Raw genomic sequence first — 15,096 nt, 5'->3', positions numbered from 1 at the left:
TCTGTTTTACATCCGACAGTGGATGCGTTTGAGCACCACTGTCTCTGCCCATCCCGCCCTCACCTTCCCCCACTGTGTCTGCAAGTCTCCACATCTGCATCTGTATCGTTGTCCTGCAAATTAGTTCATCAGCTCTATTTCCTAGATTACATATGTATGTGTTAGTATACGATATTTGTTTTTCTCTTTCTGACTTACCACAGTCTGTATAACAGGCTCTAAGTTCATCCATCTCACAAGAACTGACTCAAATGTGTTCCTTTTTGCATCTCAGTAATATTCCATTGTATATGCATACCACAGCTTCTTTATCAATTATTCTACTGATGGACATCTAGGTTGCAAAAACAAAACCAATGAAAGATGGAACGTAAATGAGAAGTTGTCCTGAAAGTCTCAGTAAATAAAGACAGGCTTGCTCTCACTTCTCAAGACAGTTGTAGGAGCCCTAGGTCACAACTGTTTTTCTTCCTCAAATTTACATTTTAAGGAATATCAAAAAGGAAGATAAAAGACCTGTGTTTGTGGTCTCTTGTGAGAGCTCTTTCCTCCCATGAGATCTTCCTTTGTTTAAATTAAATAAGTACACAGTTCAGTTGAATTCAGTTCAGTCATTCAGTCATGTCCGATTCTTCGTGATCCCATGAATTGCAGCATGCCAGGCTTCCCTGTCCATCACCAACTCCCAGAGTTCACTCAAACTCTTGTCCATCCAGTCGGTGATGCCATCCAAATATCTCATTTCCTGTCGTCCCCTTCTCCTCCTGCCCCCAATCCCTCCTAGCATCAGAGTCTTTTCCAATGAGTCAACTTTTCTCATGAGGTGACCAAAGCACTGGAGTTTCAGCTTTAGCATCATTCATTCCAAAGAAATCCCAGGACCGATCTCCATTAGCATGGACTGGTTGGATCTCCTTGCAGTCCAAGGGACTCTCAAGAATCTTCTCCAACACCACAATTCAAAAGCATCAATTTTTCAGTGCTCAGCTTTCTTCACAGTCCAACTCTCACATCCATACATGACCACTGGAAAAACCATAGCCTTGACTAGATGGACCTTTGTTGGCAAAGTAATGTCTCTGCTTTTGAATATGCTGTCTAGGTTGGTCATAAATTTCCTTCCAAGGAGTAAGCGTCTTTTAATTTCATGGCTGCAGTCCCCATCTGCAGTGATTTTGGAGCCCCCCAAAATAAAGTTTGACACTGTTTCCACTGTTTCTCCACCTATTTCCCATGAAGAGATGGGAACAGATGCCATGATCTTCGTTTTCTGAATGTTGAGCTTTAAGCCAACTTTTTCACTCTCCTCTTTCACTTTCATCAAGAGGCTTTTTAGTTCCTCTTCACTTTCTGCCATAAGGGTGGTGTCATCTGCATATCTGAGGTTACTGATATTTCTCCCAGCAATCTTGATTCCAGCATGTGTTTCTTCCAGTCCAGTGTTTCTCATGATGTACTCTGCATATAAATTAAATAAGCAGTGTGACAATATATAGCCTTGACATACTCCTTTTCCTATTTGGAACCAGTTTGTTGTTCCATGTACAGTTCTAACTGTTGCTTCCTGACCTGCATATAGGTTTCTCAAGAGGCAGGTCAGGTGGTCTGGTATTCCCATCTCTTTCAGAATTTTCCACAGTTTATTGTGATCCACACAGTCAAAGGCTTTGGCATAGTCAATAATGCAGAAATAGATGTTTTTCTGGAACTCTCTTGCTTTTTCCATGATCCAGAGATGTTGGCAATTTGATCTCTGGTTCCTCTGCCTTTTCTAAAATCAGCTTGAACATCTGGAATTTCAGGGTTCATGTATTGCTGAAGCCTGGCTTGGAGAATTTTGAGCATTACTTTACTAGCATGTGAGATGAGTGCAATTGTGCGGTAGTTTGAGCATTCTTTGGCATTGCCTTTCTTTGGGATTGGAATGAAAACTGACCTTTTCCAGTCCTGTGGCCACTGCTGAGTTTTCCAAATTTGCTGGTCTATTGGGTGCAGCACTTTCATAGCATCATCTTTCAGGATTTGAAACAGCTCAACTGGAATTCTATCACATCCACTAGCTTTGATCACAGGGATGCTTTCTAAGGCCCACCTGACTTCACATTCCAGGATGGCAATCATTAAACTGGTAGTTCCAGGTAGCTCAGCATTAAAAAAAAATCTGCCTGCCACATAGGAGACCCAGGTTTGATGCCTGGGTTAGGAGGATCCCCTAGAGGAGGGGATGGCAACCCACTCCAGTATTCTTGCCTGGAAAAGACCATGGACAGAGAAGCCTAGCAGGCTAGTCATGGGGTCTCAAAGAGTTGGACACAACTCAAGTGACTTAGCATGCACACCTGTAAGAATGTCTTCCCCGGTGGGTCACGTGATAAAGAATCTGCCTGCCAATGCAGGAGTCACAGGTTCGAACCCTGGGTCAGGAAGATCCCATGGAGGAGGAAATGGCAACCCACTCCAGTCTTCTTGCCTGGAAAATCCCATGGACAGAGGAGCCTGGTAGGCTACAGTGCATGGGGTCACAGAGAATTGGACATGACTAAGTAGACACATGCACGTGCCTGCAAGAAAAAGGTCCTAAGATGCCCATGAAACAAGAAAGCCACCTGGATGCCTCTAAAAGGTATGAGATGCTGACTGCCTGGCTTGGGTTCAGCCTGGATTTAGAATTCCCTCTGCTTGGAGACAGTTCCCTCAGTTATACAACTACAAAATTATTGAATAGAGCACCTGACCTGCATGTTTGCAAGTATAGACATATATAAATATCAATCTTATCAATTTAGTTCTGCATTTTGAAAAAATTTTAAACTAATGAACTGAGCTAAAGAAGAGTTACTTAAACCTGGACACAACGGTTGCAAGCTCCTGACCAAATCATAGTTTATATTTTTTCTATGGGGTTTAAATAATTCAAATAAGACCTCTTGGAGTTAGGACAGATCAGTACCATGTGTGATCACGTGATGAAATCAGGGAGTCAGAGTGAAATTACTTTGTGTTTTCTGCTTATTCCCAAAATACTAATTCACAGCTCTGATGAGACAGATTAAGACTTATTTACAAAACAGAAACAGACTCACAGACTTAGAGAAAGAATTTATGGTTATGGCGGAGCACGGGAGGATTTGAGGGGGAGGGACTGACTGGGAGTTTGAGATTGACATGAACACACTGCTGTATTTAAAATAGATAACAATAAAATAAAATAAAATAGATAACAATCAAGGACTTACTCTAAACAAACACAAATCAGATTTGTTAATTAAAAAAGACTTCCTCAACTCCTGTTCCAGAGTTTAAAAAGACTAGAAATTGCAGATATTTTGCATACACTTATTATAGCAAATGAGACTGAAATGTTACTAAGAATTTTCAGTTTCTTTCCCCCCAGCACAAATCTGTCTGCTGTCACAGAAAACAGTGTCTTGTTCAGAAGCATTTTGCTCAGAGGTGCAGTTTGTGTGACCTACAGAGCGGAGGTCAGACCTTTGTAAACAGGTTGGAGGGGCAGCCCCTACACATTCACTTGAGGGATGTATTTCCTCTGAGCCTGAACAGGAAAAAAAAAAAACATGCCTTTATGCCTATAGATGGCCTCATTCCAGAGGATGAAGAGAGGGCTGGATAATTTAATCTCAAATAAAATGAAATGTAGACAACTTTGTGACTTGCCATTTGAGAATGTAGATTTCTCTGCCTCTGGTTGTTTATTTCATTATAAACGGAGTTTGAAGTCACGTTCTCTTTCCCTCTTCAGGGAGAAAGGAAGCTATCTGGAATACGCTCCCACGTAATTTATGTGACTCCCTCTTCAAGCCACCTGGAGGACGGATGCTTGCCTGTATCACAGATGATTACAGAGGAGGGAGCAAAGTGTTACCTAAGCAACTAGGCTTTACAAGATGGAGGGTTTTGTGCCAAGATAGCTAGCCTGGGGACATGGCAAGGGAGTTATTAAAATCAGCTCAAGGGTTAGCAGGAGGATTCTGGAGAGGGGACACTGTCCAGAAGGAGAGCTGAAAGCAGGTGGGTCTCTGAGTGCCTGGTGGCGGTAATTACCGAATGGCAGCCCTGAGCGAGCCAGGGGCATCCATCAGAGCCACAGACACTCACTTCCTGGAACAAGTTGTAATGTCTGTTTATCATAGACTTTAATTCCCCGATGAAGGGAACAAAGGCAAGGATCAAAACAGAGCAAATTTTTTTGACACTAGGAAGTGAAGCAAGGGACTAACGTCCTCTCAATCCCATCTTTGTTCGAATACACTCCCGCCTTAAACTGATTCCCATGTCAGTCAAAGCCCACACGAAAACTGCCTCCCTGACTAAAGTCACAAAAGAAGCAGAGCAGGACGGGGAAGTGACGCCAGGGGGCCTCCTTTAGAAGGCGCTGCTTGCTGTCGTTTGAGCCAGGCCTCTGGGTGCATTTGGGAAAGTCATCAACCCTTGGAGCTGGTAGTGTTTTGTTTCGTTTTGCTACTTGGTTGTTTTTTCATTAGTAGTGGCTGTGACGGCCTCCCGTGTGAGTGAGTAAAGGCTAGGGTCTTCTCTAAAAGCTAATAGTTATTTTAAAAAGACTGCAGGGTGCTCTTCTTTTATTTTTCCAGGGTCAAACTGCAACAATGCTCTTTCGATGAATCAAATTTTGCAACCTTGGAAATTTTAGTTTAGTAATTTTATTTTAAAAGTATCCCGACCCAGGGATGAAACCCACATCTCTTGTGCCTCCTGCACTGGCAGGTGGATTCTTTAGCACTAGCACCACCTGGGAAGCCCCGAAGTATCCCAGCTGCTCTAATAGTGATTACTGTATTGGGGGAGGCGGGTGTGGGGCAAACCTCACGGCAGGTTCAGTTTCGATTTATAGGCAGAAGATGCATGAGAGAGGCTTTCCTGCTCACACTCTCCATGTTCTGGGTCTTATGCAACACCAGCTAACAATAAGGTCCTGTTTATTTATCCACAGAATACATAATGGAAGCATGGGATGGTTACCTAGAAATCAGATATTTGGAAGGAAAAAGGATGAGCTTTTTCTATTACTTTTTTTTTTTTTTTTTGCATTCACTGTTTTTCAATTTATTTTTTTATTGAAGGATAATTGCTTTAAAGAATTTTGTTGTTTTCTGTCAAATCTCAACATGAATCAGCCACAGGTATACATATGTCCCCTCCCTTTTGAACCTCCCTCCCAACTGCCTCCCCATCCCACCCTTCTAGGTTGACACAGAGCCCCCGTTTGAGTGTCCTGAGACATACAGAAAATTCCCGCTGGAATGGATAAAGAAGTGTGGTACAGATACACAATGGAATATTACTCAGCCATGAAAAGGAACACGTTTGAGTCAGTTCTGATGAGGTGGATGAACCTAGAACCTGTTATCCCGAGTGAAGGGAGTCAGAAAGAGAAAGATAAATATTTATTCTAAGGCACATATATGGAATCTAGAAAAATGGTACTGAAGAATTTATTTACAGGGCAGCAATGGAGAAACAGAGAACAGACTTAGGGACCTGGGGAAAGGGGAGGAGAGGGTGAGATGCGAGGATGAGCTTTTTTACTGAAGAAACTAAGGAGAGAGACTCCCCTCTCGGCTTCACAAGGCAAAGCACAGTGAGTTCTGCGCCGGGCTTCTCTCCCAGGAGAGAGCAGCCGAGGGGAAGGGTGGCTGCGGCCGCGGGCGCGTCAGCGGCTAACAGGCCAGACACCGCCCCGCTGGGAAGGAAGCGGAAGTCCAAACAGGAAGTGAGAGCGGAAGTCCAAACAGGAAGTGAGAGCGGAAGTCCAAACAGGAAGTGAGAGAAACGCAGCGGCGTCGAGTCACAAACCCGACAGGACTTCGAGGGCGGCGGCTGGACCAACCTGCCCCCACCAAGGCGAGCACACCCCCGAGAAAAGGACCACGTCCTTCTTGCTCTCCTGCCGTCACGCTTGTTTGGAGGACAGGTCTTCAGGTTACGGGGAGATGGCCTAATGGGAGGGATGGGTTCCGGGTGCATGAACAGGAACTTTCTGGTAAATGGGGGAAGTGACTAAGACACACCGCACACGCGTGCACATGCGCACGCTCCCAGCACACACACCGGCGCCCAGACCCCAAACCGGGCACGGAGGTGTCTTGCGAGGTCTGAGGCGCACAAGCCAGGCCCGGCCCTGAGAGGTCAGCAGATCTCACCTCGTCTCTGCTGCCTCAACCTCACCAAAGGTACCCGCCGCCCGGGCTGGGACACTCGGAGGCACGCGCGAGCCCGTTTGTGACGGAGCCGGGATGGCTGCCGTGTCAACTGTGGAGCATCACGGCAAGGGCCGCTGTCTCCGGCGGCTGCTGCTTTGGGGTCTCACAGGAAACAGGGCGGACACCGTGAACTCCGCCCGACTCCCGATCGCCTTCCAGCCCCTTCATTTCCCCTCTCCTGTGGGCCTCAGGCTTGACCTTGAGTGAACGCCAGTCAGAGCTGAACCGGGGTCAACCACAGGAAACTTGCCAGTGGTCTTTAATTCAGATGTGCTGTGGGAGTTTCAGGCGATGTGCGTGGAGGTTTGCAGTCACTCAGAGTGGCCCACTGTTCATTCCTGTGTGTCACTGAGGAAAATACAAGCCAACAGCAGTACATACGCTGAGCTCCCGTTTGCCTCAAGCAGAGGCTCATGAAATGAAGGCGAGATGTTGTCATTTTGAGGGCAGATGCTTCTAAGCAGGGGTTGGTTTTCATGCATACACTCAAAAGTCTTCATTCCAGAAATGCATTTTATGTCATTGAATTTCAAATACATATTTGGTTTCCTGACCCTATGCTGGAAACTAGAGACACAAAGGCAAGTAACAGTGACCTCTGCACCCTGACCTCAAGGACCAATTAACTTTATCGCATTCACTGATTGGACCCACTGAAGGCTCTCCCATATCATAGAGCAGTTATCAAATATTTGTTATACCTGAGTTAAGTCTTTTAAGCAATATCAAGAAACAAATTTATATTGATTTAAACTTGAAACTTCTAAGCTATCTTCATGAAAAATATATGGTATTCCTATATTCTCATATGGGCAGTCTTTCTTCTTTTTAACACTTCACCCATGGTCATGGTATATAATTACAGGTTTATGATGACAAACAACTCACAAAAGCACAGTATACCAGGCAGTGGCACGAAGAATTTTCACATCTCTTGTAGCACCTTGAGGAAGCATTTGGGCAGTGGGTACCACCTGACCACCTCCAAACCCTCCTGAGAAGGTTTAGCATGGGTAGCACCTGTAAGGGTGGAGGAACTTTTTCCTAAAGGGAGGAAAGGATGTGAAGCCTCTTGTTAGAAGGACATGAGCTGAATGAGAAGCAGATTTGATGCTAAGCTCTCTGCCCCAAGACAGACCTGCCCTGTGTAGGTTCCAGCTTGAAAGAACACTTATAATCTGCCACTGTACACATCATATAAAATGCACAAAACAAAGAGGGGGAAAAGTAGTACTAAAGACATCAGAGAACTAGGTGTGGGGTAAGAATTCAGGTTGACTGGTCGTCAAATCCTCATTCTCCCCAAATCTCTAGAGGTGCAGTCAGTCTCCTGCCTCCTTGAGGACATTTGCTGGGATGTAAAAAGGAACATAAAAAGCAGAGACATCATTTTGCCAACAAAGGTCTCTACAAAGCTGTGGTTTTTCCAATAGTCATGTACGGATTTGAGAGTTGAACCATGAAGAATGCTGAGCGCTGAAAAACTGATGCTTTCAAATTGTGGCGTTGGAGAAGACTCTTGAGAGTCCCTTGGACTGCAGGGAGATCCAACAAGTCAGTCCTAAGGGAAATCAACTCTGAATATTCATTTTAAGGACTGATGGTGAAATTGAAACTCCAGTCCTTTGGCCACCTAGTGTGAAGAGCCGACTCATTGGAAAAGACCCTGATGCTGGGAAAGATTGAAGGCAGTAAGAGAAGAGGGGAACAGAAGATGAGATGGTTGGGTGGCATCATCGACTCAATGGATTTGCGTTTGAGAAAACTCCAGGAGATGGTGAAGGACAGGTAAGCCTGGCGTGCTGCAGTCCATGGGGTCACAAAGAGTCAGAGATGACTGACCAGCAGAACAGGAGCAGAGCCTCATTCCTCCCCCCAAACTCTCTGGAGATGCTCAGTCTCCTGTCTCCTTGAGGACATTTGCTGGGATGCAAGCCGTCGTCACTGGGTACAGGATGGAGAAAAGGAAGAGTTCAGTTCAGTTCAGTTCAGCTCATTCGTGTCCGACTCTTTGTGACCCCATGAATCGCAGCACGCCAGGCCTCCCTGTCCATCACCATCTCCCGGAGTTCACTCAAACTCATGTCCATCGGGTCCGTGATGCCATCCAACCATCTCATCCTCTGTCGTCCCCTTCTCCTCCTGCCCCCAATCCCTCCCAGCATCAGGGTCTTTTCCAGTCAGTGAACTTTTCGCATGAGTTGGCCAAAGTACTGCAGTTTCAGCTTTAGCATCATTCCTTCCAAAGAATACCCAGGGCTGATCTCCTTTAGAATAGACTGGTTGGATCTCCTTGCAGCCCAAGGGACTCTCAAGAGTCTTCTCCAAAACCACAGTTCAAAAGCATCAATTCTTCAGCCTTACACTTCCGTTATTCTAAGGAGGTTCATTATAGACTGAGTGTCCAACCATGGCTGGGTCCTTCCTGATCATATATGAGAAAACTGTGGAATATGTCTCTTGTCCATGGAAGAACAATCCTGACCCAATGAGGAGAAGCTCTATGGTATGACTGCAGAGGGGCTGCTAAAAGGGAATTCAGGAAAATGAGGATGAGAGGAGTGAAGCCTGTGAAAGAGAGTCAGCCATGGACCCCCAGAGGTGAGAGGGACCCCCAGTTTCAGCTTGGCAGCTGTGATGGCCAATTTTATTAGTCAACTTGGCAGGGCCGTGGTACTCAGGTATCAAGTCTCTTGCGTCTCCTGCGTTGGCAGGCGGATTCTTTACCACTGCACCACCTGGGAAGGTCAGCAGTTTCAACACATCATGTTGCTGTGAAGGTAAAACTGATAGTGAAAAAGTGAAGTTGCTCAGTCGTGTCTGACTCTTTGTGACCCCGTGAGCTGTAGCCTACCAGGCTCCTCCATCCATGGGATTTTCCAAGCAAGAGTACTGGAGTGGGGTGCCAGTTCCTTCTCCAGGGGATCTTCCCAGCCCAGGGATCTAACCTGTGTCTCCCACATTGTAGGCAAACGCTTTTCCCATCTGAGCCACCCGGGAAGTCAGACTTCCCTGACTGAGAGACTTTGACTAAAGCAGATTACCCTCTGTAGTCAGTGGACCTCGTCTAATTGGATGAAGACCCTCATAGTAAAAGACTGAGGTCTGCGAAGGAAGGACTCCTGCCCGCAGTCTTGAACTGCGGCATTAACTCTTCCCTGCATCTTGTCTCCAGGCACAAAAATGAAACCAACCTTTTAGATGCCAACAGCTTTCTCGACAGCCACATTTCTTTTCAATCAGTTTCAACTTCCCTTGAGATTTTTTTAGACATTTTTGTAAAATCACCCCATCCCATATAACACAGATCCTGTATATTTGCTTGCAAATTGTATGTATATCTGTGTTCCCTCAAAGTTATTTTTATTTCCTTGGAACACAATATTGCTGCTGGTGAAAATGCAGGCTCTACAGCTCTTCATGAGTGGCTGAGCACTGGAGGAAGAAATCCCATCATAGTTTTAACTAGTTGTAACTAGAAGACTATTTGCTCTTCTCTCCAGTGAGTTCCTTGGTATTTCTAAATCATGCTTTCACTTGTCTCTAGTCGAGAGCACGACAAATGGACGTGCATTGCCATGACAACTCCATCCACAAATCAGAGACAGCGGAAGTCATCCGCAGAGGATGTCTTCAAAGTCTCTCTGCTCCCCAGAGCTTCCTATTTTCTCCATATTTCATCCCTGGCGACCACCATTCTACTCTGTGTTTCCATGAGTTCGTTGTTTGTTTGTTTGTTTTTTAAGATTCCACACTTAAATGTTATGCAGTATTTCTGTTTCTCTGGTTTATTTTATTGGCTCACAATTTTTCTTTTAGTGTTATGTGGCTGATAATGAAAATATCCATAATCAATAAAGAATAAAAGCAACCCCCTCCCTCCGAGAAAGCAACACTTGCAGGATCCACTTGGATAAAGCTGTGAACTTAGTTACTTTTCAAAAGTGCACTTCAGTGAGTTCCTAAGTTGAAGTTATGTAGTAGGAAATAGGGGCCATTAATACTTGGAAGAAATGAATGTAACCTCTTTTCCCTTCCTTTCTCTGCGTGTTACTTGATCTTTTCCTCCAAAATTAATATCTCCAACTGTGTCCTGAATCTCATGCCCTTTCATCACCTCCAACGTCTTATGACCTAAGTCAATAACTTAATCTTTCATCATCATTCTTTTTACAAATGTTAACATGCCAAAAAAAAAAAAACTCAGTCAATACGATGTGCAGCATATTATTATATACTAAGATACTGCATTTTTAAGTATGAGTTTACATGTTCAATATTCACCATGTCTATGCTTCTTTTTTCCCATACTAAAAAAGTTTAGCTTTTGCCAAATTTTCCTTGCCCTTTGCTAAGAGCATCAGTCTCTCTGCCAGCCTGGAATGCTCTCCATATCACTCTCAAAACAGTCAGCTCCTCCTCCTCATTTTTTTTTTTTTTTTTGGACTCATCTTAAGCTTTTAAGAAGTGATTCTTCAACTTCACTCACCATTTCTGCACCCCCTCCTTTGCCTTGGTCCTGAGCCTTAACCTTCTGGGGCCCTCAGCATGGAATTCTTCCACCACAGCACTTGTTACACTCTCTCATAAATGTCATGTCACCTAACTGTGACCTTGCTGGATGAAGACAGGAATTTGGGGTAGGAGTTATATTCATTTCTGGGTCTCCAATGCCTACACCATTCCCCAAAATAATATGTTTTCACACATGTCTATTGAATGATAAAACAAATGACTGATGAAAACACAAATAACTGGATGGGAGAGAAAAGATAAGAATGCTTTAAAATAACCTGCTGATGCAACAGCTTGACTAAATAACCATGAAATGTTAACTGTGCTGAATGAATTCTCCGCTTCCAAAGATAAGCTGAAAGCTTCCACAGCATGACTTGCCACTGAGGTCCCCAAGATGTACCTATCTCACGCAAGCCGAGTACACACCTCCCCGGGACAGACAGCAGGCTCTTAGCGATGTGCCCACAACTCAGGACTCAGCCACCAGAAGCATTTCAACAAATTCTTCATGATGTTAAAAGTTTGCTGTCTCAGTAAAATGGAGGCAAGCAGAAGCACTAGGAACTCCGGGGTAGTTATCCTTGGCAGCCTCCTTGCTATTGAGTGCATCCAATATAATGCCGTTAACAGAGTACAGAGACACAATTCCTTTGTTGTTGTTGAAGGAAGAACAGTTATCTATCTTTCCTTAATATTGCTACATGACTGTGACTTTATATTAGAAGCCTGTCATGATTCATATAAATTAGAGCTAGAAACATTCTTTGGAATCAAGTGTATTTCAAGAGAAAAACACCTAACAAAAGATAATTGGTCTTTGATCAAAATATTCAACAAGCATTTTATTATGTTCAAGTCAAAATTCTAATTTTAAAGGAGCTTGAAAATTTCAGGCTAAATTTTCTTTGGTGCATTTTTTTAATTGACACAAAAAGTCTTTCCACACTTTTTTTTTTTAATAGTTGGAAAGTGCCCAAGGACCATCATTAAATATTAAAAGGTGAGGGGAGCCATATGGTCACCTCTGAGGGATTTCAAGATCTTGGTGGCACTCCATCTGCACCAGTAACAATTTAGTCATTACACCAAGGACACGGAGGGACTCTGAAGTGGACTCGCGTGGGAGGAAGCTCAAGTGGGATGTGGCAGAGTGCCAGGCATGCCACGCTTAGACCTCCTTCTCTCCTCTGGGTGCCTTTGGACCGAGCAAACTTGTACAACATACAGTTACTGAAAGTCAAGAAATTCATCCCTTGATGCACATATTTTTTAAAAGAGATTCTATATTTACAAAACTGATATCATCTGTTGTGCAATATAGACATTAAGAAAGGGCTTGCTCCTTGAACACATGGATCAGCCTATTTCAAAATCATATGTTGGCTGCAAAAAAAATCTCTCTCTTGGATGTTGAGATGGGAAGATATTCATAGTTTACTCAGATTTGATTACCACTGTACAGTTAATTTCCAAATATCTATTGTCTGAACTAAGGCAATTGTACAGCCGGAATGGATAATTGAACTGGGGGAGTCTCCTGCATTGCAGGCAGATTCTTTACCAACTGAGCTATCAGGGAAGCCAAGGTAAAAAGATACCTGCTATTTATAGTCACTTTCTCCACATGTTAATGGCCCCTGTTGCAGACTCCCTAATTTCATTTTAGGAGCCCATCGAGGCATGCTGTTCAAATGCATCTAAAGTTCACTCCTTTATCCAAGTGAGTCCTAGAAATGAAGAGAATCATAATAATAACTGCTGTTTTTTTGCATAATTTCAACTCTTGTTTGCCTGTCTCCCTAAAGCTGTATTTCTCTAATCATCTATCTTTCCATTTTACTAACCAATATATAATGGAAGGAGAGAGAAGAATCCAAGGAGAGAAAAGAAAGCCTTCCTCAGATTTCAATGCAAAGAAATAGAGGAAAACAGTAGAATGGGTAAGACTAGAGATCTCTTCAAGAAAATTAGAGATACCAAGGGAACATTTCATGCAAAGATGGGCACAATAGAGGACAAAAATGGCATGGACCTAACAGAAGCAGAAGATATTAAGAAGAGGTGGCAGGAATATACAGAAGAACTGTACAAAAACAGGCTTCATGGCCCAGATAACTATGATGGTGTGATCTCTCACCTAGAGCCAGACATCCTGGAATGTGAAGTCAAGTGGGCCTTAGGAAGCACCGCTATGAACAAAGCTAGTGGAGGGGATGGAATTACAGTTGAGCTATTTCAAATCCTAAAAGATGATGCTATGAAAATGCTGCACTCTATATGCCAGAAAATTTGGAAAACTCAGTAGTGGCCACAGGACTGGAAAAGGTCAGTTTTCATTCCAATCCCAAAGAAAGGCAATGCCAAAGAATGTTCAAACTACCACACAATTGCACTTATCTCACACACTTGCAAAGTAATGTTCAAAATTCTCCAAGCCAGGCTTCAACAGTATGTGAACCGTGAACTTCCAGATGTTCAAGCTGGATTTAGAAAAGGCAGAGGAATGAGAGATCAAATTGCCAACATTGCTGGATCATTAAGAAGAAAGAGTGTTCCAGAAAAACATCTATTTCTGCTTTATTGCCTATGTCAAAGCCATTGACTGTGTGGATCAGAAAAAAACTGGAAAATTCTTCAAGAAATGGGAATACCAGACCACCTGACCTGCCTCCTGAGAAGGCTGTATGCAGGTCAAGAAGCAGCAGTTAGAACTGGACATGGAACAACAGACTGGTTCCAAATCAGGAAAGGAGTACATCAAGGCTGTATATTGTCACTCTGCTTATTTAACTTATATGCAGAGTACATCATGCAAAATGCCGGGCTGGATGAAGCACAAGCTGGAATAAAGATTGCAGGGAGAAATATCAATAACCTCACATATGCAGATGATACCACCGTTATGGCAGAAAGCAAAGAGGAACTAAAGAGTCTCTTGATGAATGTGAAAGAGGAGAGTGAAAAAGCTGGCTTAGAACTCAACATTCCAAAAATGAAGATCATGGCATCCAATCCCATCACTTCATGGGAAACAGATGAGGAAACAATGGAAACAGTGGCAGAGTTTATATTTGGGCTCCAAAATCACTGCAGATGGTGACTGAAGCCATGAAATTAAAAAATGCTTGCTCCTTGGAAGGAAAGTTATGACCAACCTAGACAACATATTAAAAAGCAGAGACATTACTTTGCCAACAAAGGTCCATCTAGTCAAAGCTATGGTTTTTCCAGTGGTCATGTATGGATGTGAGAGTTGGACTATGAAGAAAGCTGAGTGCTGAAGAATTGATGCTTTTGAACTGTGGTGTTGGGGAAGACTCTTGAGAGTCCCTTGGACTGCAAGGAGATCCAACTAGTCCATCCTAAAGGAGGTCAGTCCTGAATATTCATTGGAAGGACTGATGCTGAAGCTGAAACTCCAATACTTTGGCCACCTGATTCGCAGAACTGACTCATTTGAAGAGACCCTGATACTGGGAAAGATTTAATATGGGAGGAGATGGGGGTGATAGAGGATGAGATGGTTGGATGGCATCACTGACTCGATGGACATGAGTTTGAGTGAACTCCGGGAGTTGGTGATGGACAGGAAAGCCTTGCAATCCATGGGGTCGCAAAAAGTTGGACACGACTGAGTGATGGAACTGAACTGAACTAATACAATGGAGTGACTCAGTGTTCCTCACTTAAGAGTCTAGCAACTTTTCAACATCTCGTAGCTGGTAAGTGGCAGATTCCAAAATCAAATGCACATCCACCCAGCACCAAATGTTGAGTTCTTTTATTCCATTTGAAGCCTGGACAGAAGTCACCACAGTTGTTTTTTTCTTTTTTTTTTTCCAATTGGAGTACAGTTGCCTTGTAATGTTGTGTTGGTTTCTGTTGTACAACAACGTGTAGCAGCTATATGTACACGTGTATCCCCTTCCTCTTGGACCTCCCTCCCACCCACCATCCTGCCCTTCTGGGTCATATCAGAGCACTGTGCTGAGTCTCTGTACTGTGCAGCAAGTTTCCACTGGCTGTCTATGCTATACATGGCCGTGTACATATGTCAGGCCCGATTCATCCCACCCTCCCCAGCCACGTCCACAGATCTCTTCTCTACACCTGTGTCTCTATTCCTGCCGTACACATAGGTTCATCTGTACCACTTTTCTGGATTCTACATATATCAATTGTTACAGGTTTGTTTTTGTTTTTTTTTTTAAAAAAAAAACACAGCATCTCTCAGGCTCAGATAAAGTTCATGAGCTGCCCAACATCTCCCTGGCAGGCCTCCTACCCAAAGAACAGACACAGCTCAGAGCCAGAGGGATGTGTTGAGGCAGAGTCCCTC

The sequence above is a fragment of the Budorcas taxicolor genome, chromosome 20 (assembly GCF_023091745.1).
Source record: "Budorcas taxicolor isolate Tak-1 chromosome 20, Takin1.1, whole genome shotgun sequence".
In the NCBI taxonomy this organism is placed as follows: domain Eukaryota; kingdom Metazoa; phylum Chordata; class Mammalia; order Artiodactyla; family Bovidae; genus Budorcas; species Budorcas taxicolor.
The sequence above is the reverse complement of the archived record's forward strand: the minus strand, read 5'-3'. Positions refer to the sequence as shown.